The sequence below is a fragment of the Trachemys scripta genome, chromosome 10, assembly GCF_013100865.1.
Source record: "Trachemys scripta elegans isolate TJP31775 chromosome 10, CAS_Tse_1.0, whole genome shotgun sequence".
Classification (NCBI taxonomy): Eukaryota; Metazoa; Chordata; order Testudines; family Emydidae; genus Trachemys; species Trachemys scripta.
In genome coordinates, this window is record NC_048307.1 from 73,101,019 (window position 1) to 73,127,526 (window position 26,508).

The 26,508-nt window shown below is 47.2% G+C and overlaps 1 protein-coding gene across 2 annotated transcripts in view; it reads left to right on the forward strand.

The window, feature by feature from the left end:
* The first annotated feature begins 502 nt into the window (after positions 1 to 502).
* The window catches only part of SV2B (synaptic vesicle glycoprotein 2B), a 104,908-nt gene continuing 78,902 nt past the window's right edge, over positions 503 to 26,508 (forward strand). The window contains exon 1 of one of the 2 annotated variants that reach the window (XM_034784577.1): positions 503 to 631. The gene's annotated coding sequence lies outside the window, so the exon portion shown is untranslated. Of the gene's footprint in view, positions 632 to 7,810; positions 7,919 to 26,508 lie in introns of those variants that run through there. The other variant, XM_034784579.1, reaches the window with a different exon arrangement.

The window sequence follows — 26,508 nt, forward strand, 5'->3', positions numbered from 1 at the left end:
CCTTCAGTTCACTGCTAAAGCTCCTTTTTTCTTGCAGGACTTTAAGCTGCCGTAACATTAAACTGCTCATTAGCATGGGAGTAATTCCATAATCTTTTCAGACGAGACCTTTTTCAAAGGCTCAGCTCCTGATCCGGAAAATTAATTCGGGGAATTGACAATATGGGACGGGGGATCCTCCAGGCAGAGTTCTGGGCTTCCCCTGTCAGGACTGTTCGCAGTCCCAGGGTTTTGTACTGCGGCCAGAAAACTATTCAGTGCCAGCACTGAGCAGCGGCGGGAGAGCCTGTGTCTATCAGCACTTAGTATGGAGAATGAGGGTAGTTTAAATAGTGGCACTAGATATTGTACATCGAATAAGAGACAGCCCCTTCAGCCCGGGCTTTCTGCCTTTAACTCCAGATACCCATTGCTCAGAGGTGCCATTTTACTCCATGATTTGCTGTATGGGGTGGGCAGGATTACCACAGGTCACATGGAAGATGGGGGTTTAAAACTTCTTTAACTCTCCCTCCCTTCTGCCTGCATCATTGTTACAGGAGATTCCAGTGCAGTGCAGCCCTCTTTCTTGGAATTCCGGAGCTGAACTGAGCCCAGAGCAGCAGCAGAAGCAAATAACTTCACATTACAGGTAAGAGCAAGTCATTTCTCCTACTATTGCAGAAACAGACAACAGACATTTTACAGGGAAGGCTAATGGCTGATGGGATCTCAATCCCCAACATTAGTTAGCTGAGTGCCCAGCTAAGATCTGAGTGCTGTGAAGAAATAGGGAAACCAAATAAAAGAAAACAAAAGACAAATGTCACTGAAAATAAGGAGGCTCAAGGGCACGGGCTCAGCAGCCCGGCTGGGACGAAGTAACTGGAATTGTAGGGTACTTTGTTCTTTGAACTAGATCAGCAGGGTCAGAGCAGTCAAGACCAAAATAGCAATTCAGACTAACACCGTTGTCTCAGATTGGTAATGAGCTGCGGTTTGTAGTTTTAGCTATGTTGAAGGTGCCCAGGCTGAAGTGAGACAGGGTTATTTTAGGAGGACAATTAAAATACATGCCGACGGTGTGTGTCTGGGGAAAGGGTGCAGCAGTGGGCTGTGGGGGTGTGCATGGGTGAGGTGTGTATAAATGGGGTATGTTGCAGATGCTTGGGTGGGGGGGTGTACAGATGTGTTTGTTTGCATCTGGATGAGTCGTGTGTGGGTGTGTAAGGTCCCCACCCTCCCCCGCCCCAGGCACAACACAGCAAACACACATGTTAACTGTCCTTTTGAAATAATCCTGTCTACCTCAGGGTATCATAAACGTAGCTCAAACTAAAATCAGGAGCTGGTCACTTCACTCAGCAGAGAATAAAGACGGCCACTGAGGGCAAGGTAAGGATTTTCAGTTTGAACTGTGGCTGTAATATATCTTGGTTTCTCTGCCGCACCTGATCTGGTTAAATAAACCTCTCTGTGTGTTTGCACACGTGCGTGTGTGTGTGTGTGTCAGTGTGTGCATGCATGTGTGTCTGGGGATAGGTGCTGTTCAGCAGAGATTTTCATTACATATGTAGACTGCAATAATACAATCCATTATACTGAGATCCCATAAAAACCATAGGCATGAACTGGGTCCATGAAAAGGCTCCTTGACATGTGTGCCCATGGCTCTGACCAAACCAACAGAGTGATTGTAGCAGAGCGGGGAGGAGGGGACCCAGACTGTAGCGCTTTCTCCTGTGTGCAGAGGGGAACCCCAGGTGGGTTTTGATCAGGTGTTTTACACACAACACCTGAATACGTGGGCTCAGAGGGCTTTCTTCGCATGGAAAGCCTAGGCAGAAATGAAAGGCGGATAGGGAGTGAGTGATGTTCCGGGCAGGACTTTCAAATTGCTGCAAGCCATAACTATCCAGGCTCCTATTTCTTGTCATCTGCAAGAGGAGAGAGAGAAAGAGTTAATTCCATTGCTTGGCTGGTCAGATTTAAATATACAATAGTGCTGCAGTGTTCACCTCCTGGTGAAAAGACCCAGCCACATGACTGCTCCTCAGCTGGCAATTAACTCTACCACTTCTGCAAGGATTGCACATCAGGCTGCCAGCTTATCCTGTCGGTCACTTGTAATCACAGCCAGGTCACCCCCTCCCACAGGGTACATGGGCGGGGGCTTTGAGGAGAGGAGACCTCTAGAGTTTCCTCCAGAGTCTTACATTTTGAGGAGCAGGGTCGCCCTCCACCCTTCACTGGAAGAAGGAAAGTGTTTGCCTCCAAGCCCTGCAGATTTGAGAATCTTCTACAGTCCTGGGCCATCTGCAGGAGGACCCTATGCTTCCACTGGCTCCTCACCTTTTCTTGCTCTTGACAACTTGGTTCTTTAATTCCCAGCTGTTCAATGAAGTAACCCAAACATCACCTCCCTCCCCAGGCTCTGAATTTCCTGGGCTCCTGGTGGTGGGGGGAACACTGATGGGCTTTGGGCTCTGCTGAGCAAAGGGCCATTGGGACGTGTCACTCTGTGGGTCACCTGGACCCACAAGAATGAAAGTTTCTTACAGCCTTCCCTGCCTGGGAGGGTGGACGATGTCTTCCTTGTACAGGGGTATTTGGAAATATAGGTGGCCCTGTGATGGGGGGATTTATGCATCAGATTCGCCAGCGTCTCTGTGTTATGCTGAGCATCCTCAGCTCCCACTGAAGTTAACAGGGGTGCAGAGGGTCCAGCAACTTGCAGGAATTGCTCAGCACCTCACAAGGTTTTGTACCAGGCGTCTGGTCCCCCAGTTGCAGTTCCCCGGGCTGGCTGGAGAACGGTCCATTGCCACAAGGAAAGATTGCACTTGTTTGGGATTTATCCACCCAGCACTGATGAATCTGTGTCATGCTTCTTTTCTACAGAGAGTTTGAGGGGGTCTTTCAGCCAGCAGGCTGGGAGCAGATGCCGAAGGCTGGGTTGCATTTCTCCAGAATTCTGACCATATAAGATGCCTCTTGTTTTTCTGAAAGGGCTGAAACACTTATTGTGGCTAGCCTGGGAATGTTACCGGCGTGTCACTGCTGTACAAACAGAAAGCCACCAGGCTGTGAGGCGCTTATCTGGTTTGCCATTCAGCTCCCTCGGTTGGCATGGGACGTGCTATTTGCACCTGTCATGAAGGTGATGTGTTATTTGCACCCATCTGGGGTCTGTGACGTGCTGCAATGCAGAGACCAACATCAGACAGATCTTTATTCAGGGAAGTGATCTGGAGAGATGGGGCACGTGTTCATCAATTCTTCTGGCAGGCTCTGATTTTGCACTCCTACTTGTAAGTGCACAGCAGGGTGCGGCCCCAAAAGCAGCCATGCACCCATCCCGTGTGTGCAAATGTACACGGAGTTTGTGGGCGCAACTGCCAGTTAGTCTGCATAAAATGTGAGCGCACACACTTCATGGGATGCTGTAAACAACTGTGCAATACGCTATGGTAGGAGTGAGCATCTGTGTCAGGGCCTTTATTATCCCAGGGTTTTGAACGTGTCTGTATACTTGAGTGGGAGACTGCCAGGAAGTGCCAGGAAGCTGGAGAAGGGACGTACACAGGTATGGACGTACGTGTTTACCTCTGTACATTCTGACACAAGACTGGAACATAGAGCCAGAGCTGGGAGGAAGGGTGGAGGTTGGCAGGCAGAAGCGAGGGAGAGGTAAAGAAGTTTTAACTCCTCCATCTCCCATGTGGTAATCCTGCCCACTTCATACAGCCAATCATGGGGTAAAATGGCACCTCTGAGCAATGGGTATCTGGAGTTAAAGGCAGAAAGCCCGGGCTGAAGGGCTGTCTCTTATTTGCTGTACAATATCTAGTGCCAGTATTTAAGCTACCCTCATTCTCCATACTAAGTGCTGAGAGACACAGACTCTCCCTCCGCTGCTCAGTGCTGGCACTGAATAGTTTTCTGGCCGCAGTACAAAACCCCGGGACTGCGAACAGTACTGACAGGGGAAGCCCAGAACTCTGCCTGGAGGATCCCCCGTCCCATATTGTCAATTCCCCGAATTAATTTTCCAGATCAGGAGCTGAGCCTTTGAAAAAGGTCTCGTCTGAAAAGATTATGGAATTACTCCCATGCTAATGAGCAGTTTATTGTTACGGCAGCTTAAAGTCCTGCAAGAAAAAAGGAGCCTTAGCAGTGAACTGAAGGTACCATGAGAACAGGAAGCCTGGGATGTCTGGGCAGGGGGATGGAGGGGTACGCACTGAGTCACCGAAACACACAGTTTGCAGGGCCAGGCTTGGTTTAAGCCCCACACTGTAAGGAGAAGAAACTTGGTGGAAAACTAAGCTGAAGAGCCCTACAGTAATATCTTCAGCAGCCCCTAATCTCATCCCCCTTTCTGCTGCGGGGACCAAAGGGGAAGGCAACCCACAGATTGATTCTTCTCCTCCTCCAAAACAAGTGTACTTCAGCCAGCAGCAAGAGACAGCTCAATGCCTGGTCACCTGCTATGGGAGCAGAGCTGTAGGGCGTAGGAATTGCCATCTCAGCTCAGACCCATGGTCCAGTTAGTCCAGAATCCTATCTTTGACAGTGGTTGGCACTGGATGCTTAGAAGAAGGCTGTAAAGCTCCCTAATGGATATTGGGAGAGTTCCTTCCTACCTTAGGCAGTTAGTGGCTGGCTGCTGTCCGGAGGTTGATCTCTCTGAGATGTTTCTATCCTAAGTCGTGCAACTGTGAATGTAAGGGACCAGAAGGGGAGGCAACTCTCTGACAGCTCCTCCCCTTTTTGGTCTGGGACTGCAGGGAAAAGCAGCTCCTTAACTGATCTTCCAATCCCAGGTCCTGACCCCGAGGTCTACTCAGTGCAGGCCCTGAGCTGGGTGGACAGCAGGGAGGCAAAGGTGGCTTTACATCATTTTTGTGCTCTCCTGGTCTTGGAGTCAGAAGGGGGTCTACTTTGTCTGTTGGTGCAATTTAGAACAGCCTCAGGGCTGCTCTAGCCTACATTGGCTCCAACAGCCCCCAATGGGGCATTGTGGCGGCAGCTGGAGATTCCTGGAGCTCAGCAGCACGTTGGCATACCCTCCTCGGTGGCCACATCCCCAAGACCCTTCTTATGATGAAGCATGTGCCGGGGGGATTGGTGTAGAGTTGGCTTAGCTCCTTTGTCCCGCCACACTGGCACAAAGGGGGTAAGTGTGGTCCCCTCTCTCCATAATGTGCACAGCACGCTATGCTGTAATTTCACATTGCCAGCGTGCCCCAGGAGCTAGCTTTCATCTTCTCGAGTAGACCATAACTACGGACTCCAAATACGCATCCTGAGGCCCCAACGAACAACCACCACGTGGCTTAGTCAGTTGCTTGCTCAGTAGGAATGCGCGCATCTGGGGATTTCACTGCATCCGTCGGGCTGGCTTTGACATTCTGACTAGGGACCTGGTTCTGTTCTCGCTGACACTGGTTTTATTCCAGTGTGACTGGCCTGGCGACAACGGGGTTCTCTGGATTTACTCTGGGGCAAGCGAGAACAGAATCAGCCCTCTGGGACTAGCTGGGGGAGTGGAATGGGGGAAATGTCGCTGTGCGAGATGAGACGAGATGAAAAGGAAGGGCCAGTCTATATTTAGGCAAGGGCTCTGTTCAGAGCGAGTAATCCTCTTTCCATGAATTATCCAGCCTGGGGATTAGACCGCTTTAAACTCCTCACCAGGCCTCCCCCGCCCCAGGAGGCCACCGTGGAATAGACTGGCTTTACGGACACATTGGGGGCAACAGATGGGAGGAGGATGGCGGAGGGAAGGCTGCTGCTGGCAGGCTTGTGCATCCCTCCAAGAGCTTGCTCCCGGCCCAGATGCGCAGTGACACAGGAGTGACGTGCGACGCTCCACGGAACGTCAAGGGGTGACCATGAAGAAAGAACGTGGCGCTTTCTAAAGGATTGTGGAGCTGAGTGTGACAGCAGATAAAGGGAGGGATGACAGGCACAAAGCAGCCTTTTCCCAACGCGCTTCCCTGCTTCCCTGTCACCTGCCGTTTCTTCTGGCGAGGGGAAGGGAAGCTCCCTGGGTTACTTATCAGGAGCATCGCTCTCCGTCTGGAAGCTGTTCCTGACCTGCCTTGTTCTGCCAGCATCTGACCTGCTTTGGCTGGCTATAGAAACTAAGCCCTGGGGCTGCAGGTCCGTCCCATCTGTCTTGAGTGGGAATGAATCACTATCAATAGTAAATGATGGGTCTGGCAGCACGGGGGCAGGAAGGCGACACAGCCAGGGAAAAGATGGGGTCAGAAGGGCTAGGATGTGGTGTCAGGAGGACTGGATGGCATTAGGGAAAGAAAATCCTTCTCACCACAAGTTGTGTGATGGCTTTCTGTGCAATGACCTGGTGGGTCTCAGTCTGGTGCTTAGTGAACAAATGTCAGCCTAACAAAAAAGTGTCCCTTGTTGACTTTCTCACCACAAAGACTGACTGTGCCATAGAGAATAAACTCCCCTCCCCTCTAAGGGTGGGTTCTCCGGGTCAGCGTTTTGGTGAGGTGACAGGCATGGGTGCACTGCCATTGCACGTGTTGTGCGTGTCCTAGGGATACATGACTCGGTTCTCCAGGGCTATCAGGCCAGCTCCTTTTGCCAGCACTAAATTCACTTGAAACTGGAGATCCATTTCTGAAGCAGCAACAGGGCCACTCTTTGGAAGAGTCAGGGGCTATTGTTAGTTCCCCTGGGATTTATATGAGCTGAGGTTCTGCCTTTGCCCCCCAGTTCTTAGGGTTCACTTTACACCCCCACCCCCACTACCCTTTATTTATGTATTTATTCCGCCTCTCCTTTCACTCAGAAATGGCTAGATGTTTCTTATTCCCCTCGTTTCCCTCTGCACGTTCATCACTGGCCTCCAACGTTGCTACTACGTCATTTCAGCCAGGAGTGAATTCTGATGACAATAGAAGCTAACTCTTGTCGGATCCTGGAGTGACAGGCTCTGGGTGCAGCTGCTATCCCACAAACCATCCTTAGAAATCCAGGGCCTGAGAGGGCTTCAGCTGCATCAGCGTTAAACTGTGGGGAATGACACTGATCTTTTCAGGGGGAAGTGAATTCTATCAAGGGACACCATTGTTCATGCCTTTAAATTGTGTTTAACATACTCTCAGCTCTTTGTTGTGCTTCGTCAGAAACCTAAATCTGGCATTTCTGGCCCTATTGTATTTTCTCTTCCCAAAATTAAGGCAAATTTTGCGCCCTTTCTTGGCTCTCAGTATTTTGGTCCAACTCTTACTGAAGTCATCTGGATGACATCATATAAATAACTTCTGTGGGAGTTTGATTGGAGCAAGGAATCCAGGATTGGCCTTGTAAGTAACTGTTGGAAGGGAAATACCTGTTTAACTCTCGTCTGAGACCCGGCTGGCAACATCAGTACTTGCTTTGCTTTGATTGACAGGTAGAGTCAGTGCTGCCAGTTATTGCTTTTTTGTGCTAGAGCTAGAATTAAACCAAAAAGCTCCGCTGGAGCAGAGAGAAGAAAAGGCCACTGAGTGCAAACAGCCACTGCTTTTAATATCAGCTATTGTCTTTTTCTCTCTGTGTCGAGCATTATCAATTTCCTGTTTAAATTAAAGTCAACACATCTGTCATTTCAGCATCGCCTGGCGCCCTCCCTCCCGCACCTGCTCTCCCACTCTGTCTGCAGCCTCCCGATCCTCCACCTGCTTTGTTGCTGGTGTGTGTGTTTTTTTGTGGTGGCTGATGGACTTGTCCACTGCTGGTGCCTCTGTTCCGTTTGCAGTGGGATGATCGGCTTGGCTCGCAGAGCATTTACTCCTAATCCCCAGCTTGTGACAGCCTAGTGGCAAAGGCAGCTCTTCCAGGGGCTGCTGTGGGTGAGAGCAGTGGGGGAAATGATTGGCAAATGGCTGGTGATTCTGGGATGAAACATTTCCTAGTTCTGGTAAGAGATGCTTTTCCATTTGGTCCCCTTTCTGGGCATTTGGTTACAGTGAGATAGCGACGAGGCTTAAAGAGAGAAACGATGGAGAGGGGAGGAAGTTGTGAAAGAGACGGACAAATAGCAGAGCCAATATAATTTAGACGGAAGCCTTTCCAGGAGCAAATGTTTATTAGAGCAATTTATTTACCACTAGTGCATGGCTCCAGGCTAGTCAGATCATACGGTGACGAAGGCAGTTGAAGTACCTAGCCAGGTACAAGGGCAGTAGCTGATGTTATGTTTTCCCTCTATGGGTATTTCTACGTGCCTTTTCCAATTAGGTCTGGTTATTAGATAGATCCCACAGCCAGACCTAAAAGGCACGCTCTGTCACGCAGTTCCGTGGGTGTAGCTTGTGGAATGCTTCTGTTTCTATCCGATGCCTTTCATAGCACTGACTTTGGAAAGTCATTCATGAATATGTGTCTCTCAGCTGAGAAATAAAGCCCTTCAGCTTTCCTGTGTGCTAAACTTTCTCCTGGTCAGCAAAGGCTGCATTATTCCCTGGAACTGGTCTCCCCAGTATTGCGTGCATTTAAAATAGGGAGAGAAGCAGTGAGGTAGTTGCTGACAAAAATGAGAGTCTAGTCAACCTCTGAGCTGAACTGTGAGATATTCTGTGTCCCAGACATCTGCTTATGTTGAATTTGAAGGCATTGAGCTGGTTTAATTTATGGGGCTCTTGAGCTGATAGACAGCCTGGGCCAGATTACAGTGAAGCCAGCGCAGTTATGCCAGGGGTGAATTTGGCCTCATTTGCTTAAAGAGGAACAGTGAATAGTAACCTTAATAGCAGTCTGGCTGTGTTGGGTCAGTAAAGGTCTGTCCATAATATACCTCTAGTGGTAGGAGGGAAATGAAAAGTATGATGATGCATCTTCAATTATTCTGCTAATAGATGGAAAACACTGACCCTCTTAGCATCTCTGGATCCCTTCCTAAAACTGGTGCCTTGGTCCAGGTGTTCCTTTTGTGAGAGGGGCTTGTAAAAGTTTTCGGTTTGGTGATTCCAATATGTGTTCCTTCTGTGTTTCTGAGATTAGGGTTAACAGAGATCTGCCTAGAGCAGTGGTTCCCAAACTTGTTCCGCCGCTTGTGCAGGGAAAGCCCCTGGTGGGCCGGGCCGGTTTGTTCAGGTTCAGGCCAATCGCGGCTCCCAGTGGCTCCCAGTTCGCTGCTCCAGGCCAATGGGAGTTGCTGGAAGCAGCGGCCAGAATGTCCCTCGCCCGTGCCACTTCCAGCAGCTCCCATTGGCCTGGAGCAGTGAACCGTGGCCACTGGGAGCCACGATTGGCCAAACCTGTGGACACGGCAGGTAAACAAACTGGCTTGGCCCGCCAGGGTCTTTCCCTAAACAAGTGGCAGAACAAGTTTGGGAACCACTGGCCTAGAGAAAACAACCAAACTGGTTTGCTCGCAAAAATTAAACCACGATGTGCACAATAACTTCCCTCCATCACAGACATTCTTCTGATTGTTTCTACATACCGTGAAACTTGCACTAAGGAGGACCCCTGTTTTAAGTGCTAACTTTAGAGCCTCCCTATGGTTTCCAGCACAGTTATATTAAACTTTTAGTTAAAGACCCAGCTCTGCTAGGCAGTTGACTTTTGCTGAGCCCGTGGGTGGTTGCTTCAGACATATTTCAAAGTAACAGTCTTTGTATCAAAGCCACCAATAAAAATAGCACTGGAACAAAGGCTGAAGAACAAGCACTAAAAGTGGAAGGGTCTGCATGCCTCTTGCCATCCAGATGCTGTACAATGAGGGGCTAGCACAGTAACTCTAGATTGGGGTATTTGTGGGCCTTGGCTATTGCCTCTGTGATGCCACTGAACAAACGGAGAGCCTGCAGAGCAAAGTTTCTAAGTGCTTTGTGTATGCCCCAGAGAGAACAGCCTTCGTTGCCTTTAATAAAACCACAAGGCTTGGTTTCGAAAGGAGCATAAATCTTTCATTGCTATGTGTGTTTGGAAAGACACTGTCAAGTTAAAAATTAGAAATTTCTATCAATTAATTCCCGTGCCTAGTTAGATTATAAAAATGGAAGGAATGTATACATCCACCTCATTTTTAATTATCTATTGTGTGGGGTTGGTTTACTTATGAAATTTAGCCCATCAAGAGGATGTAACTGAGAAACTGTAAAGAGAAACTTTCATAGAGGGGAAAACTTCCACATTTGTTCAACATATATATAAATCCAATCACCTCATGCCAGTCTCTCTCTCTCTTTTTTTTTTTACCACATCTGCTAAATTATCACAAGCTATTTGTGTTTTAAACTAGGGCTTCCTCCCTCACAGCCCATCTGCTCAGCCTGTTTGTTCCTCCAGTAAAGTCACGATTCTATTATCATGTTCAATGACTGTGGAGGGCAATGCTGCAGAGATGGGACTGCAGCTTCACTTGGGGTTGGGATAAAATGGGGAGGGGTGGGCGGAAAGGGGATGAGCCATTAGTGAAAAGGGGGAGAGAAATATACCAGAGCAGACGAGTCAGGAAGAGCTGGCCACAGAAAGATCCCTCATTGGGTTTTTTGTATAAATGTTTCTTTTTGTCCATCTTGTCCTAGCATGAAAGTCACCTTTAAACTCAAGGTACCAGAAAGCCCCCACTGGGTCTGATCCTGCAGTCATTAGAGTTGACTTTAATGTGGGTTTTGCCTCCCTAGGGAATACAGGCTCAAGGCTGTTTCTTGTATTGGATAGGCCTGATTCTACTCTCATTGACATTATTGCTGTTATTATTATTTATTTGTATTACGGTAGCACCTAGGAGCCCAGTCCTGGACCAGGACCCCATTGTGCCAGGCACTGTACAAGCACAGAACAAAATGACAGTCCCTATCCCAAAGACCTTATAATGTAAATATAAGGTGAGTAACAGATGGATATGGACAGGCAGACAGTTGGGGGAGAGGGGTAGTAGTACAAGGAAATAAGGAGACAGTATGAGAATGAAACAATGAGGTATCCTTTCAATCTCACTGAAATCAGAGCAACTGAGAGCAGAATTTGGCCTTGCTATGTTTTTCCATACCCAAAGGGCAACCATTTGCTTTCACTTTCAACTGACTTCACTTTTTAGATTGAGGATTAACTACAAAAAAGAACAAAAGTAGTCACCATGAGAGAGCAGCAAGTGCCTGTCACCTGTGAAACATGCTGCAGCAATTAGGGGAACAAAATGGCTGAAGCCTCTGCCCATAGAGTGAATTCTTGGATGTTTAAAGGTACAGTACACAGAAAATGAAGGTGTTGAGGTTTCATAGGTACCGACACCAGAGGCTCTTAGTGTGTTTATTGCAAAACCCACTAATAAATCCAAGTTCCTAGTAGTGCTGTTGTGCAGCACGGTGAAAACTGGCATTCAGATATGTGTTCCCTGTAGCTGTACATGCACACATCCTCCTGCTAGTCTCATCTCTACAGGAGAAAATTAAATCAGGTGTTTTTTGTATGGCTGGGGGTGGCAGAGGTGATAAGTATTTGAATAGTTTTGATAGCTGCCTCATTAAAGGTTGAGTAGGCTGCTGGTCTGCAACCGTATCAACTACCCCTTTGCTGTGACGTTGCTGGAGTTCGTCTCATTGTGTGAGGCTCTTTACTTTGCATCGGCACCAGAATTCGCACTACCCCAACTGTTCCCGTCTGTGTCCCTGGCTCCGTTTAAACCCTCTCACTCTTTCTACACAGCCCATGCATGCGGAGATGCACATGATCATTCTTATTTCTTCCCCCCATTCTCATGGAGTGGGGAGGGAGATTACAGTCGGCTGCCTCTGTGGTCGCCCTCATGAACACTGTATTCCGGGTAGGAAGACGAGAGACAGAGTAGCATTGAGGGTGGGGTAGAGAGGAAATAAAGTGAGGAGGGAGAGCAAGATGACAAGCCCGCCCAACAGCCAGGAGAGGGGCAAGTGCAGCTGTTGTTGATTTCATTAGTGACTGTGTGCACCTAAGGACAGGACTGAGGCTTAGTGAGAATCTATGGAAACCTCCTCTTTTGAGGGGAAGCATTCTAGGCCCATCCAAAATGTGCAGCTTCATAACCTGGACTGGCTTTTACCATCTCCGATATCAGCCTGTGAATCGCCTTGATGGCCATTTTCCTTTAGGACCAGCCCTGGCCTTCCCCAGGGAAAGTGATCAAGAGATTTTTGTTGTTGAGGCTGATTTTTCCTCGTTGAAAATTGCTGGAAGCGGCACGTACTCTGGGCTCAATTTGGGGGTGGGGGTGGTGGGGAGGGGCTCAAGCGCCAATCTAAACCTCAGTCTCAAGCTGTTATACTGTTATTGCAAACTCTGACACTGAGCAGAGTACGTTTGTAAGGATCCCAAAGAGCCTTTACCTGGTCAGGGCCTCCCTCTGTTCTCTCTGTCTCTGGCTGCAAAATCATTCAGCCACCACTCAAAGACAGCTACCTCTGGGGTAGAACACTGCAGCCATTCAATGCCAGAAACACTACAACAACAGGCCCTAGCAGGGGAAGTAGAGAATGCTATATGTAATTGAAACCACAGGGGAGATTTTAGGTAGGAAAGTAAATGAATGTAGGAGGTGTGGATCCTAGAACAACGTCCTCGACATAAGAAATCGCTCAGGATGACCCATCACGTGGTCAAGTGGAACTTGGAAGGCCACATGAGCGCTGCCTACTCTCACTGCTCTTATTTCATAGTCACTAACCCCTGCTGATGAGGAAGAAACAATGTTTAGTGTGAGGACTGCAGCAGAGTGGGCTAGTGTCTTGCCTGGGTTTGGATATTTTCCCCATAGAAGGTGTTGTAGGACTGGGCAGCAGCTAATCCATGATTCTGACCTGAAGAACAGTTCTCAGTATAGATAGATATATTACCTCGCCCACCTTGTCTGTTCCATATCCTGGGACCAACACAACTACAACAACACTGCAAATCCATAATTCAGTTCAGCTCCTGAGACGGATGTTCTGTTCTGGCCCACAGTGGCTCTTGTCAGAGGTGGGTTGGGAAGGAGCAGAAATTCATCAATTTTTTTGATTGGGTGCTGGAGATTTTAGACTTTGGCACTGGCTGGGTCTGCAGCACAGCAGGACCCACTCATCACCTCACCCACCCATAGCCAATGAAACACAAGGCTCGCCTGTGAGGGGGTCGCTTGTGAAGGAAAAGCCCCTGGTGGGCCGGGCCAGGCCGGGCCGGTTTGTTTACCTGCCGCATCCGCAGGTTCGGCCAATCGAGGCTCATGGCGGCCAGTATGTCCCTCGGCCCACGCCACTTTCAGCAGCTCCCATTGGCCTGGAGCAGTGAACCGTGGCCACTGGGAGCCACGATCGGCCGGACCTGCAGACGCAGCAGGTAAACAAACCGGCCCAGCCCACCAGGGGCTTTCCCTACACAAGCGGCGACCCCAGTTTGGGAAACGCTGGGCTAGGGGGATAGGTGGATAGGGTGTTTGGACCTAGCAGAACCCTTCATAACTAAGGATACCAAATAATTTCCATGGCAACATGCCATTTTCCAGCCCTGGGCTCTGCCTGAAGGTGATTATTGTTTTTTTGCAAGTTGTGGGAGTTTGAGCAAAACCTCTTCAGCTGATGTTGAATCTGGAGAGTATGGAAGAGACACAGGAACCAGCCCCTTGGCAACGGATTTTCTTTCTGACTCTTTGTGTGGGCTGAATGTAGTTTTTGTTTGGCAGTATATTCCTACTGCCAGTGGGAATTGAACCCATCTGCTGCAGCCAGACTCAGTGAACAACTGAACATAGTTCCTGCTTGGAGGTTTGGGCTTTTACAGCCAAATGGGAGCTGATGGATCACCCTTCCTGTCCTCTAGCCCCATGGAAACACATGGTCTCTGTTACCCTCTCACATGCAAACACCCGTCACGCAACTAACCAGAGACAGCATGCCTCAGAGGAGGGGGATTTCTCCTGCCCTTTCTGACAGGCGGTCAGACTGTGGCAGATTTCCTAGTTTTCACTGCTTTAATGATGAAGACTTACAAGCCTCTGGCCTCTTGAAATCACATGTAACCTTTCCCAGCGTACACTTCACCCACTTGCCCACCCCAGCAGCACCTTCACAAAATCACTGAATGGAACAGGGAGGCCAGTGGCCCTGGGATCTTTGCGGAGTTCTTTAATGTACAGCATTCGGACTGAATTCCGGCAAAGGAATATGGGTTTTAAAAAAGGAATGGTGTTATTTTTTTAGGGCACCATTGTCTGTTAGTTGCTGATTTCCTAGGGTGATGTGCACAGTAGCACAATTTAAATGCCTAGGTAGACAGACAGGTAGATCGATTCTGAGCGCAGTCACGTGAGTGTAAATCCAGTGAAGTAAGCAGAATTCCTCTGGATGTACATGAGGGTAATTGAGACCAGCGTCTGGCCTGTAAAGTATGTAGCAATGTAACTGAAAAGAGAGGCTGTCCTCTGGGTGATGCACCTTTAATTGTAGCGGAGTCTCTCTGCCCTCACTGCTGGCTTTAGGTCGGCTTTGTGCCTTGGACTTGGGAGTCCGGGTTTTTTTCACAACTGGGGACAGATTTTCCAAAAACCTCCGCACATCATGTGTGGGTGCTGCGCACTTGGAAATCTAGTCCTGTGCCGCCTCCTGCTGAAACTTAGGTGGACACCGGTGAAGGCCTCACCGGGGACGAAGTATTTGTCTCTAACTGTACCAAAACCAGGTACATTTGCAGCCCAAAGGCAACAGTTCTACATGTATTTTTAATTGGGCTGGTTCAACGCAGGAATCTGATGGCTTTTAATTAAGATCCTTTTTAGATGGAATGTTAAATTATTGATACGCAGGCACAGACTGAGGCATTCCAGGGACTTCTCTGCCTGATAGAAAGCTGCCCCTGCCAATTAATCAAAAGTTTCCAGGGACTCAAAGGGGGTTGCAGGGCCCTTTGCCTCTGAGTTACTGACCTGGCTGCAGCCCAGCATTGCTGTCTGAAGGCACGGTGTGAAAATGAGTGTGGTGTCTATTTCTACTGGGCAGGTGTCTACCTGCCGAACCCTCCCCCCCTTGGTGCTCCTTTTGATGACAGCGGAGAGGCTGAGGAGGGTACTTCAAAGTCACATCTCACTCCGGAGCATAGGTTGTTGCCTTTTGCCTTCTCCAGGCGGGAGAATGGCAAATTGGAGCAGAGTGTTTCTAATGCAAGTAATGAGATCTTGCATTTATTATTTATTATGAATTATCAGTATGTGCACGTAGGCCACTGTGCCATCTGGGTGCCCTGTGATTGCATGTAAGAATGTTTCTTAGTTAGCGCCAATTATTACTAGTTATTTAATAAGGCCATGGAGCTGGAGGCTTTCACCCCTACGGATCCCAAACATTATAGATGCAGCTATAACTGCAGCCATCTCTGGTGTGGAAGGCAGCAGCAGTTTTAACAGCACATAGTCACACTAAGAGATTAAGGCAGGAAGTGAAGGAGACCCCCACAGCCAGTTGAAACTGCAGAGGGGATGTAGGGAAGCAGGATATAATGACCCAGGCTGGAATTTGGCCAAGATACTAGGGCTCGTGCAGAAAAGGCCAGGGGAACATTACTAACCAGAAGTCATTAGGACTTTGGTTTTTTGTCTCAACTGAAAGTCGGTCCTATGGGCACTTTAGCTAAAGCAGCTGTGTTAAGTGATATCTTATATATTACTTTATGGCAAAACAAGCTTCTTTGGAGGGCTAGGGCTGAGAGCAGAAGCCACTGGTGAGTTCCCCTCTGCGACGCTCCACAGAGAATGTGAGTCGGTTATAACCCCCGTTCCTGCCTCTTCAGTTCAGGCTGTAGCAGCTCATGCTTTTAGCTCTGGAGGTGCCTTGCGTTTCGGGGAGGGTTTGGGATCGAGCGCTGGGCCTTTGTACAACGTGATCTGTCAGCACAGCGTGCTGAGCACAGCAATTTCCCCGCAGTCTGAAGGGCAGAAAGTTAGATTCACACCTGAGGGCGGCTGTGCGGCTGGAACCGTCCGGGAATCAGAAATGAGGATGTTTCAAAGAGATGCTGTTTGAAACCTGCCTGGCTGAGGCAGCAGACGGGCTGCTGTTCTGCTTTCCGCCAGGGTGAGTGCGCAAATGACAGGCGTGTTCGTTGTATAGAGAAAGGATTCATGAGGGAGGTATAAGGAAAAGGCGGCTCTCTGTCTCTCCTCCCCCACCTGCACAGCACCAGGCAGCTGGTGCACTCTGTTTACGGCTGTGCTGCTGATTAAATATTGAAAGGCTTTGGTTGCTTTTGTGCAGAAGCCCAAGTCCAGATGAAAATGAGGCTGTCTGAGGACAAATCGGCTCTGGCAGAAGGGGCCTCTCCTCTCTCTGGATTGATATTACAGTATGTCTCCCATTGGGGCAGGTGCGAATAGCCATTTGGGTGCTCGTGTGAAGGCTCAAATGGGACTTGGGAGCCCAGAAGATTTTTGTTTGGTCACACCTGAGCTGACTGATGGCCTAGGGGGATGATGAGTGTTGTAGGGTGGCGAGGCAGACGGGTGGACTGAGGGGGCAAACAGTATTTCAGAGGGATCCAGTGGCACGCAAAGGCTGCCCAGAGGTTAGCCATGACTGAGGCTAAGCCAGAAGGCCCAGGTTCAAGCAGCAGCCCCTCATTGGCTGATCTGCTATCTGTGTCCACACAGCTCCAGTATACACCTCCAAGAGAGAGGCACAGGGTGAGGGATGGAGACAGAGGCAGAGAGAGAGAGAGGATTTGCTGTGGGTTTAGTGGGTTAGAATGGGAGAGGAGGAGAGTCAGGAAGAGGGTGGGACTAGAGGAAGTGAGAAGGAGGTGGAGAGGACTGAGGCACACCTGTTGGGGTTTTGGGGAGAAGGTCACTTGGGAACACAGGGACAGCACTGTGGAAAGGCTGCAGTATGGCACCAGGCTGGGGCTGTACGTCATCAGACAACGCAAGGAAAGAAGGTGGCAGGCAATGTAGGCCAGGACTTGGGGGAGGAAGGGCCCTTAACCACCTAACAAAGTCTCTGAGCCTCAGAAAATCTCCCTTGACCTCACTGAGGCGCAGGACCTAGAGAGGGGAAAATGCATTCCTGAAACCATCTGGGTTGAGCTTCAGGGGGAAATAGAGAGGCTGACCCAGAAGAGCCCTGGTCTTTCTCCGTCCCCATCAGGGTCACCACTGCACTCAATGACTTTTCAAAGGGTGGGGTGGGGATGCTTCTGTGATCAGCCACACACCTGTGTGTGCCTAGAGGATCCCCTAAACCCTATGATCCTCAGGGCTCCCCAGGGGCTGCCATATGGATCACGAGAGAGGCAGGAATCCTTTGCTGTGTGTCTTGGACATTGGAGAAGGCACAGCTTTCCCTGTGAGTGCACTAGGGGGACATAGTTCAGCCTCTGGAGATAGAAAACATACCTATTTTATGGATATGATGGCTGCACATGGCACCAAGGTGTTCATGGCTGTGGTGGCAAAAAATACCAAGGGTCATTTCATGACTTTTACCTTGACACTGCCCCTCCACCGAAGTATTGACCCAATTTTTAACCTGAGCCCTCGACACCTGCTCTGTGTTGAAGTGAGGCTTTGGGAGTACTTGCCCAACAGCTCACCCCAAGAGGTCATTTCTGTAACTGTGGTGCCCATTTCTGGGTCTCTGTAGCTGGACTTCCTCTTATCCCTTCATTTTCTTTGCCATCTCTCCCACTACCCCAAATCCTTTGGGGTTGGCCCTTATCCTGTGGGATCTGAAAAATAACCTGCTTTTATGCTGCTCACCACTGGGCGCCCATATGCAAAGTACTAATTTACATAGACTAATATCCTCCTAATGAGCATTTCTGAGAACTCACCATGTTTGCACGGGTTGCTTTTGAAAATCTCAGCAAACAACGAGCATTCAGCCAACTTGGGGCAGCAAACTCCAGTGCTGAAAATCCCTTGGGTGTCCGGCTTCCACATGGAACCCTAGATGGGGCCCCAAATAGCTATTTGCACCAGCTCATGCTTTTGATGTGCTGCCCGCGGTGTGTACAATTGTCCCTTCTCTACTTCCCAGTTCACTTTTAGCACAGAATAGGAAAAACTGCTTCAACAGCACTTTTAAAAGCTAGTGACCAATTCCTCCCTGGCCTCCATCTCTTTCGGAATCTTTTCTGCCATAGGTTGACCCATGGGAGGTCCCTGAAGTGTCATGTGTGTCACGCTGGATAGGGGGATGCCATGACTTTTAGAAACAAAAAAGACTTTATTGCCCAGGGAACACAGTGTCCTAGAGCAGTGCGGTCCCAAGAGCTGGGCCCAGCTAAGCCAGGGAGCAGCCAGTCAGTTTGGGCACTTAGTATTGACAGCACATTTTTTCAGAGCACTAGCATGGCCCACATTTTGTGTGGAAAATTCCCTGTGTAGTTTGCATGACAAAAGTGGGGCCTAAATCTGCTGCAGGGTGTTCAGAGGGGGCCTGTTGAAAAATCCCTCTGAACATGATTCAGTGTAAATAGGACAGCTAGATGAGTTCCAGGCGCAAATCAGATTCCCTCCAAAATCTAAAGGAGAGGATTGGTTGCATGCAAGTGTGTTTGTCTATTTGAGAGACAGAGTGTGTGGGTTTCAGAGTAACAGCCGTGTTAGTCTGTATCCGCAAAAAGAAGAACAGGAGTACTTGTGGCACCTTAGAGACTAACAAATTTATTAGAGCATAAGCTTTTGTGGACTACAGCCCACTTCTTCGGATGCATATAGAATGGAACATATATTGAGGAGATATATATACACACATACAGAGAGCATAAACAGGTGGGAGTTGTCTTACCAACTCTGAGAGGCCAATTAATTAAGAGAAAAAAAAAACTTTTGAAGTGATAATCAAGCTAGCCCAGTACAGACAGTTTGATAATAAGTGTGAGAATACTTACAAGGGGAGATAGAGTCAATGTTTGTAATGGCTCAGCCATTCCCAGTCCTTATTCAAACCGGAGTGTTTGGGTGTATCTGTGCGCATGTGCACCCTCAAGGTAGAAGGTTCCTTTTCCTGGGCAGCTGGAAGAGTATGGTGTGAGTGTGTGCACCTTGTAGCACAGGCAGTGTATGTTTATCCTGGGAGTAGTTACAGACTTGATTTTAATGCTGCTGTATTCTGTAATTACTCTGGATAGATTGGCATCCAGACATCTGGTAACAACTGGATGTTACCAAACAAACAACAGTGAATGGAAAGATAGCCTGGCCACTAGAGATGGGAAACAACACAAATAATGTCTGGGGACTGGATAAATAACCCAAAATTCATGTAGTGTATCCAAACCTGAGTGGATATAGGGAAAGCCATTGGATGCCAACAGATCACAGAGAGGAATGGAGCTGGGAGACTGGTTCCTCTGGAAGGAAGAAATTCTTTAAGGGATAGTGTTTATATATTTCTCACAATGGACAATTAGCTTGGGCAGCGATAATTTCCCCGGATTGCTTCATATGTGTATTGTTTTAGAATATAACTGGCATTGAAAGTAATTTATCATTTGTCCATGTAATTTCAGTCAAGTCTGTTAAACCAAGCTATTATCCCTTGAGGTTGATGGTAAAATAGGATGGTGATGAGTGCTATAGAAATGCCTACACATAAATAAAATAAATAAATGAGCTATGTTATGTTTACACACCTGCAAAAGTCATCTAGATGGGGGCCAGGCTAGATTTCTAAGGTACAGTACTTTTACAGTATTTACTATAAAGCACATAATGCCCAGCTTGGCGCTTAGAAGCCTTTCTGATGTTAAATGTTTACAATACAGTGGAAGAAGGTATCATTTTTATCTTGCTTGTTTAGAATGAAAGAAGGCATCTCCTGTGGGAATTCACTATTCACTACACGTTTTCTTTATTCTAGAGAACCAGTTACAACCCCCTGAAAGAACTCTGGGCTTGATTTCAGAGATTATATTAATCAATTAACACTGTACCAGCCTCTAAGTATGTGTAAGATGATAATTGCTAGTTATCCATGATTAAAGGGACAATGCCATGATAGAAATGATGAAACTTTTTCAGCTGGTCTAAATCAAACCAATTTATACCAGTTGAGGTTCTGACCCATGATCTCTACTTAAAATCAAATTACAAATCCAGACCACACTATCCCTTTTATTGTTAAAACCGGAAGAGCATTCAGAATATCAATCGCTTTTCACCATTTCTGCTTTATACTTTTGTCGTTTTAGTGTACCTGGCCAGTTTCACTTTCTGTTTCTAGTCAGTTTCCATTTCCTGTTCTCTTGCACTAATTATCAAAAAGTCTTTGGCTTTCCAGTGCTGCAGCAGAAAGTTTATTTCCAATACAAAATACTTCCTGTTATATTTAAAAGTCAAATTGAAACAGATTTCTTTTTCTTTTATATTTTATTTAATCCTTTGTTTTTTTTTAAAAAACAAACCAAAACAAAACCGACAACCCCAAAACCTCCCCCTGAACTAGAGCTCGTTGATTATTATGTGTGAAATACATGCTTTGACAGATTTTGCCGTTTTTGTGGGGGTAATCATGTACAGAATGAATTCCCTCCTCGTTTGGAAATGTTGGATGGTTTCATTTTGATCGAAAACATTGACATTTTTCCCTGGCCACATTTTGGATTCAAAACTTTTTGGAATTTTTCATTGTGTGAATTTTTTTGGTAGTTTGACTTTCGCCATTCTGATTCAAATGGAAACTACTTCTGAAATGACAAGGGGGATGAAAAATCCCATTTTCTGACCAATTCTAGTTATGTGCTTTCCCCAGAGGAACTGCAGCAGCAGAATCTCTTGCCTGGTGAGAATGGACAGGGAAGGTTTTTTTCCCAATAAAAACAGCAATAGAATTTTAAGCCATATCTGAAACTGAGGTAAAGGAAAGCCTCCTGAGAGGTCATTTCAGTGCTAATGGAGGTCAGGATGAGTTCTATTTGCAGAGCTGCCCAGGAACATTAGCAGAGTCTGACAAGAAACACAGTTTATCGACTTTCTAATTTGACCACACAGATCATGAAAGGCCCACAGCTGCTGCCTGAACAAAGAGAGGTGTTCAGATCAAATGCTTATTGTGCTGCAGCAGTCAGTGAAGGCCTGGGCGAGGGATTTGGGCTTTGTGTTATTTCCTCACCTTCACTCAACCAGGGCTCTCCCACAACCGGATTCAAAGCCCCACCATCCCCTCAGTGTCAGGGTGGATTATGGTTTTCAAAAGAGCTCAGAGCCAGTAATCCGAGTGCTCAGAGCCCAGATTCTCAAAAGAGTTCAGCCCCGTCATGCAGGCAGCATGCTCACCGGCCCTCATCACGGATGCTGCTGAGCCCTTCTGAAAATTTTGGCCATGATGCCATTGGCTGCATGGCCCTTGGCAGATGAGTCAGAGGGCTGATCTCTGTTGGGCTGGTCACAGAGTCAATAAATGGAGGTGCTTGCCAGTCTTTGTAGATGCTCATATAACACACCAACACGGCATGTGCAGTCACATCTCTGTCTAGTGTCTGGACCCAGAGACTATAAAAGCCTGCTGCTTACAGATAAAAGGAACCTCTTTTAGCTCAAGTAGGTATATAATTATTATTATTACAATTATAGGTCTTATGCTTTGGGTGCTGAAGTTCCCAGGTTCCATCTCCGCTGTGAAGCGTGGTGCCTGTAGGTGAATAGCCATAGCTTGTTACAACATGGGACTAGACCTCCTGTGGACCTCACATACTTGGGACTAGCTTAACAGCTGGATGGCCTGATTTTCCAAAGTGCTGATTGCCAGGCAGTAAATAGTGAAATCGGTGGGAACTACTGGATGCTCCACTCATATGGAAGTCAGGCCAGGAGTGCGTAATGCAGTGATCCTGTCTCCCTCCAACAGATGACCCCACTTAAAGAAGTTCTTTAATGCAAATAGTGGAGATCTGAGTTCTAGGACCTTAAGTACCACAGTGTCTGTAATATATGTGGCCACTTGTTTTTATATGAATTCACACTTAGCTTTGCATGTGGCCCTAGTTCTGACCCGCTCTCTCTCTCCATATATATATAATATCTGTGGTTTAATTTAATTCTTGGCTTCAAAGCAGGTAGGTGGACAAGGGGGAATGCGTTGTCAGAGGATTGCTATCAGGTTGACAAAATTACAGTGCTGTGAATGCATGAGAAGCTTTTGAAGCGAGAGGTCAGCGCATGACTGTGTGTGGAGAACTGGGACTCTGTGCTAAGCAGGAAGGAGAATGACAGTTCAGTCTGCCATTAATTGGCAACAGGGTGACTTTTCAGATTGGAGTAATAAATGCATTTGATACCTTTGAACTGGAGCACAATGAATACTTTCCCACCCTTGCCATCACATTGCCTAGTGCAAAGCCTGTAACTGCCAGCTGGAGGATTTCTCTCTTCTATCCAGAAGGGCTATAGGGGATAAAGGAGCAGTTTCCATAATTAACTCCTGTGGTTGTTACTGTGTTAATTAGTGGAATCGAGGATGTTGGCAAAAAGGTGTTACTAATTTGGCCACAGATGCAGCCCAGAGCTAGAGAGGTTGTGGGTGAATTTCATTAGCAAAAATCAGCTAATAGATCAGTCCAAGCATGAGATATTTGAATAGGAAATACCGGGAAGGTTTTCTCTACTTGTCTGCATGACTTTCACAACACTGGGTTTCCCTGCATAGCTTTGCTTTGTGTCCATCTGGCACTGTTTGCTGTCTCGTGAACCTGTCCTATCTGGTTATTCTGATTCCACCATGTCCTATAACTCTAGAAGACCAAGCACAAGAGAGTGCTGAGTTTGTTTTTTCACGCTACTTTCCATTCACCTAAAAGAATGCTTCTAGCATACCTTGATAGTAAAGCCACTGCTATGTCTCCATGATAATGAGATTCATACATGTTTCACTGTTCATTTTCTAAATGTTCCAGGTAGCCAGATGTTTTCCTTGGGGGTGGGGCTTATAGAAAGTGCAAATGATTTGAACCCAGGTGCTGACAGCCAGATCACCAGTTTTGCAGAAGATAAAATAAATAAATGGAGATATCTTATCTCCTAGAATGGACCTTGGAAGGTTATTGAGTCCAGCCCCCTGCCTTCACTAGCAGGACCAAGTACTGATTTTGCCCCAGATCCCTAAGTGGCCCCCTCAAGGATTGAACTCCCAACCCTGGGTTTAGCAGGCCAATGCACAAACCACTGAGCTATCCCTCCCACCCCAAGATAGAAAAGCGAAGAAAAGTAAATAAGGAACAAAATGAGCCAGACTCCAAAGGCAGCAGGCAACTTCCGTGGCTGGGCCAACGTGGTTCAATGTCAAGAGATTTACAATTGTCAATCTGAAAGCAAAGATTCAATCAGGGAAAAAGTGAACCTAATGCAACAGTTTTCTGCCCAGCTTCCTTATCTCGCTAGGTCCCTTAGTGTTATTTCTTTGTCCTTACTAGCATGTGCAACTCCTCCCCATTTAATACCATCTATGCATTTCATCATTGTCCTGTGCGCCTTCTTCCAGATAATTCACAAAGGTGTTAAAGGAGAAGAGATCAAACAGTGGGCTCTGAGATACCCCCGTTGGCAGCCCACCCCACTCAGAACGTGGCTTTATTCCATTACTGTTTGTTTATACCCAGTTAGTCAGTTTTCAGTCACAACGTAGTGTTCCTACTGAAGCTGAGTAAGCTTTGGTGAGACACTTCATCAACTACTTTACCAAAATCCAATAGTAGTACCCCTGTGGTCATGTGACATGGCAGAGACTCCCAGAAAAAGTTGCTTTCTTTTGACATTAGTCAAAGAACATGATTAGAATAAGAAAAAGAATATCACTAAGGATAATGCCACACTCTCTCTCTGCTCCAGTAGAGAACTTCTGCTTAGTAGCTTCCCCAGCTCCCTTCCTGCTACAGGGTTAGAGGAAAACACTCCAGATCGCATGGCAAGAATCTGTTCTTTATAATGCCCTTCCCAAAATGCTGCTGCTTGCTCATGGATATGATGACGATGCCACTTGAATTTCACTCAGCCCTGCTGGAGAGAGAAGACACCTGAATCCAATACCTTTGCTTTCCTAGGGCCTGGTCCACCGGCTGTTAAAGTCAATGCAAGTTTCCCACAGACTGCGATGGGCTCTGGGTCAGGCCCCTAACAATTGCTATGCCACACTGTTGAAGGACATAAATCCACACCATGTAGAGGTCAAAGCATAGGGGTTTATTACACACAGCGCTGGCGGAGTGTCACCTGGCTTATTAGGCTCAGAGACACTGTCAATCAATTGATTACAATGGAATATATAGATTTACCATGGGCGGGGGAAAGTGACAGGGTAGGCAGTTCCACACCCCGGGATAGGTTTTGCAGCAAGACAAGATAGCATGGTAGCCAATGGTTAAAAAGGTTACGTAATGTCTCCGCCCATGGTCTCAAGTTTGCAAGTTAACATTTAATTAATACTTTGATAAGATGTTATTAGTATAAAATATATATGTTGAATTCTGATTTGGGGTCCATAGGAATGGAGCAACTCCTTTGATTGTCCAACAGGTACATTCCTAGGGGTTAAAGCAAAGAAACAGTGAAAGAATATGGTAATACAGATTGTTTCCTTTATGCTTTAAGGCAGGGCATTGGTCCCTGGGAAGGGAGGTGGAAGGATGCCATATCATTATACTGACGTGCCAATTTTCATAAACTCAAGGTTGGATCTGTGGGAAGACTGTTTTCCCTTCAGGAGAAACACAATAGGAACAGGGATCCTTTGTTCAATTTGAAACATTGGATGAAACATAATTATTCAGTTATTGCTTCAACATCTGGCATTTCTACTGACCAAGCAGATCTTAGCAAAGGCAATGTCATCTTGTTTATTCTGCTTTTCTCTTAGCTAATCACTATTTGCATGGCTTCTGGTCTCCAGACCAAACTCTGGACTTTGGGTCTGAGAAAGAGCTGGCCCAATCCATATACCAGGTTGTTATATAAAATGCACATGGATTTTAACCCTTCACTGTGAACAAATTTAACCCCTCCTCATCCAGGTTTGCACGCCCCATGAGTAAGTGTAAAACAAGGATTTTGCTGTCTGAAGTGGAGGCTTGTCCAGCCAAAATAAAAATAATCTGTTCAAAGGTCTGCAGGATTAGAAACTTTTTGAAGGAAGCTGTTCCCCTCCTGAGTCACTGACATTAGCAAAAATTACAGGTGGGACTAGGGCTGAAGCTCTCCAGGTCACCAAATTAAAATGCCTTCTGTGGTGGGATTCCACATGCATTAACCAATTCCACACACGAGCAGTGAGATTTATTCAGGGCAAATGAGCAATAAAAGCTTTCCTCGTAGCACTAGGCAGGGCCTAAAATAAGCATCTCTTTTGAGGACACCTAGCTGCCTGCATCCTTCTTAAGAACTCATGCTTGGGAGAGACGCAGGTATCTTCTGACGCAATATTTCCAACTGTCCAGGGTGGAGTGGATTAGATCCCCATTATGTCATTGTGTCAGCCTGGTGATCACATGGTAGATTAATAAGCAATAGCTCTAATAATTAGCAACATACGTGACCGAGTTTCTTCTGCCTGCAGTAAGCTTCCTAAGAGGGGCTGAGTACTAGCAGTGATTCTTGTGGGGGCTCAGATCCTCGCTCAGCATTTGTCCCCCTGTGATTTGGCTTTGGGCTTTTGAGTGTACATCAAACAGCTGATCTGCTGCATTAAACATCACTGCGGCATTCAATTTAAGCACAGTTGCTCTTTCGGAAGGTCTCCTATTCTCCAGTGTTTAAAGGAAAGAAGGTGGGGTAAAAAGAGGGCTAGGGTGGATGCAACATTTAACCCTTTCTGCACTCTAGGGGCATGAAATATACAGAGATATATCCTATGGCCTTGTGCTATATGTTGTCTTGTGTTTCATTCTAATCAACGGGTATGCAAGCACCTGACTGGCCCTGATCCTGTCCCAAGAATGCATATGGGAGGGCAAGGGCTGTCTGCTCCTGGATCACCGAGAGCATTGCCATCTCGCAGATTTGCCCTGCAGAACAAACTCCTCCCCGTCACAGCACCTTAATATTGTGATGTCACATCACCGTGCAAGGTCGCCATGATAATCCGTGGAGTTTCTCTGTCCCACAAGCCCACCTTGCAGGACTGACTTCTGAAACTTGAGACAGTCCTGCAAAATGTGGGACTTGTGACAAACAATCCTGCTTCTAAGATGCTAACATCATAATTGACTGTGATTTCACTTCTAATCCACTAACATTTCACACCGTCTATCCTTACCTGTATGCTGCCATTAGGTAATGGGAGTCATGTGTTTCCTCTCATTTTTTCCATCCCTGTGTGGAATAATGTGTTTCCTCTAATTTTTTCCATCCCTGTGTGGAATAAATTTTGTTATGTGCACCAAGGTATGTGGGGATGTGCGCCACCGGTAGAAACAAAAAACCTAGACATAATATATATTTTTAAAAAAGTTACCATAAGGCAGTGCTCCCCTGGCCCGCGCCGCTTCCAGCAGCTCCCATTGGCCTGGAGCAGGGAACCGCGGCCAGTGGGAGCCACGATCGGCCGGACCTGCGGACGGGGCAGGTAAACAAAC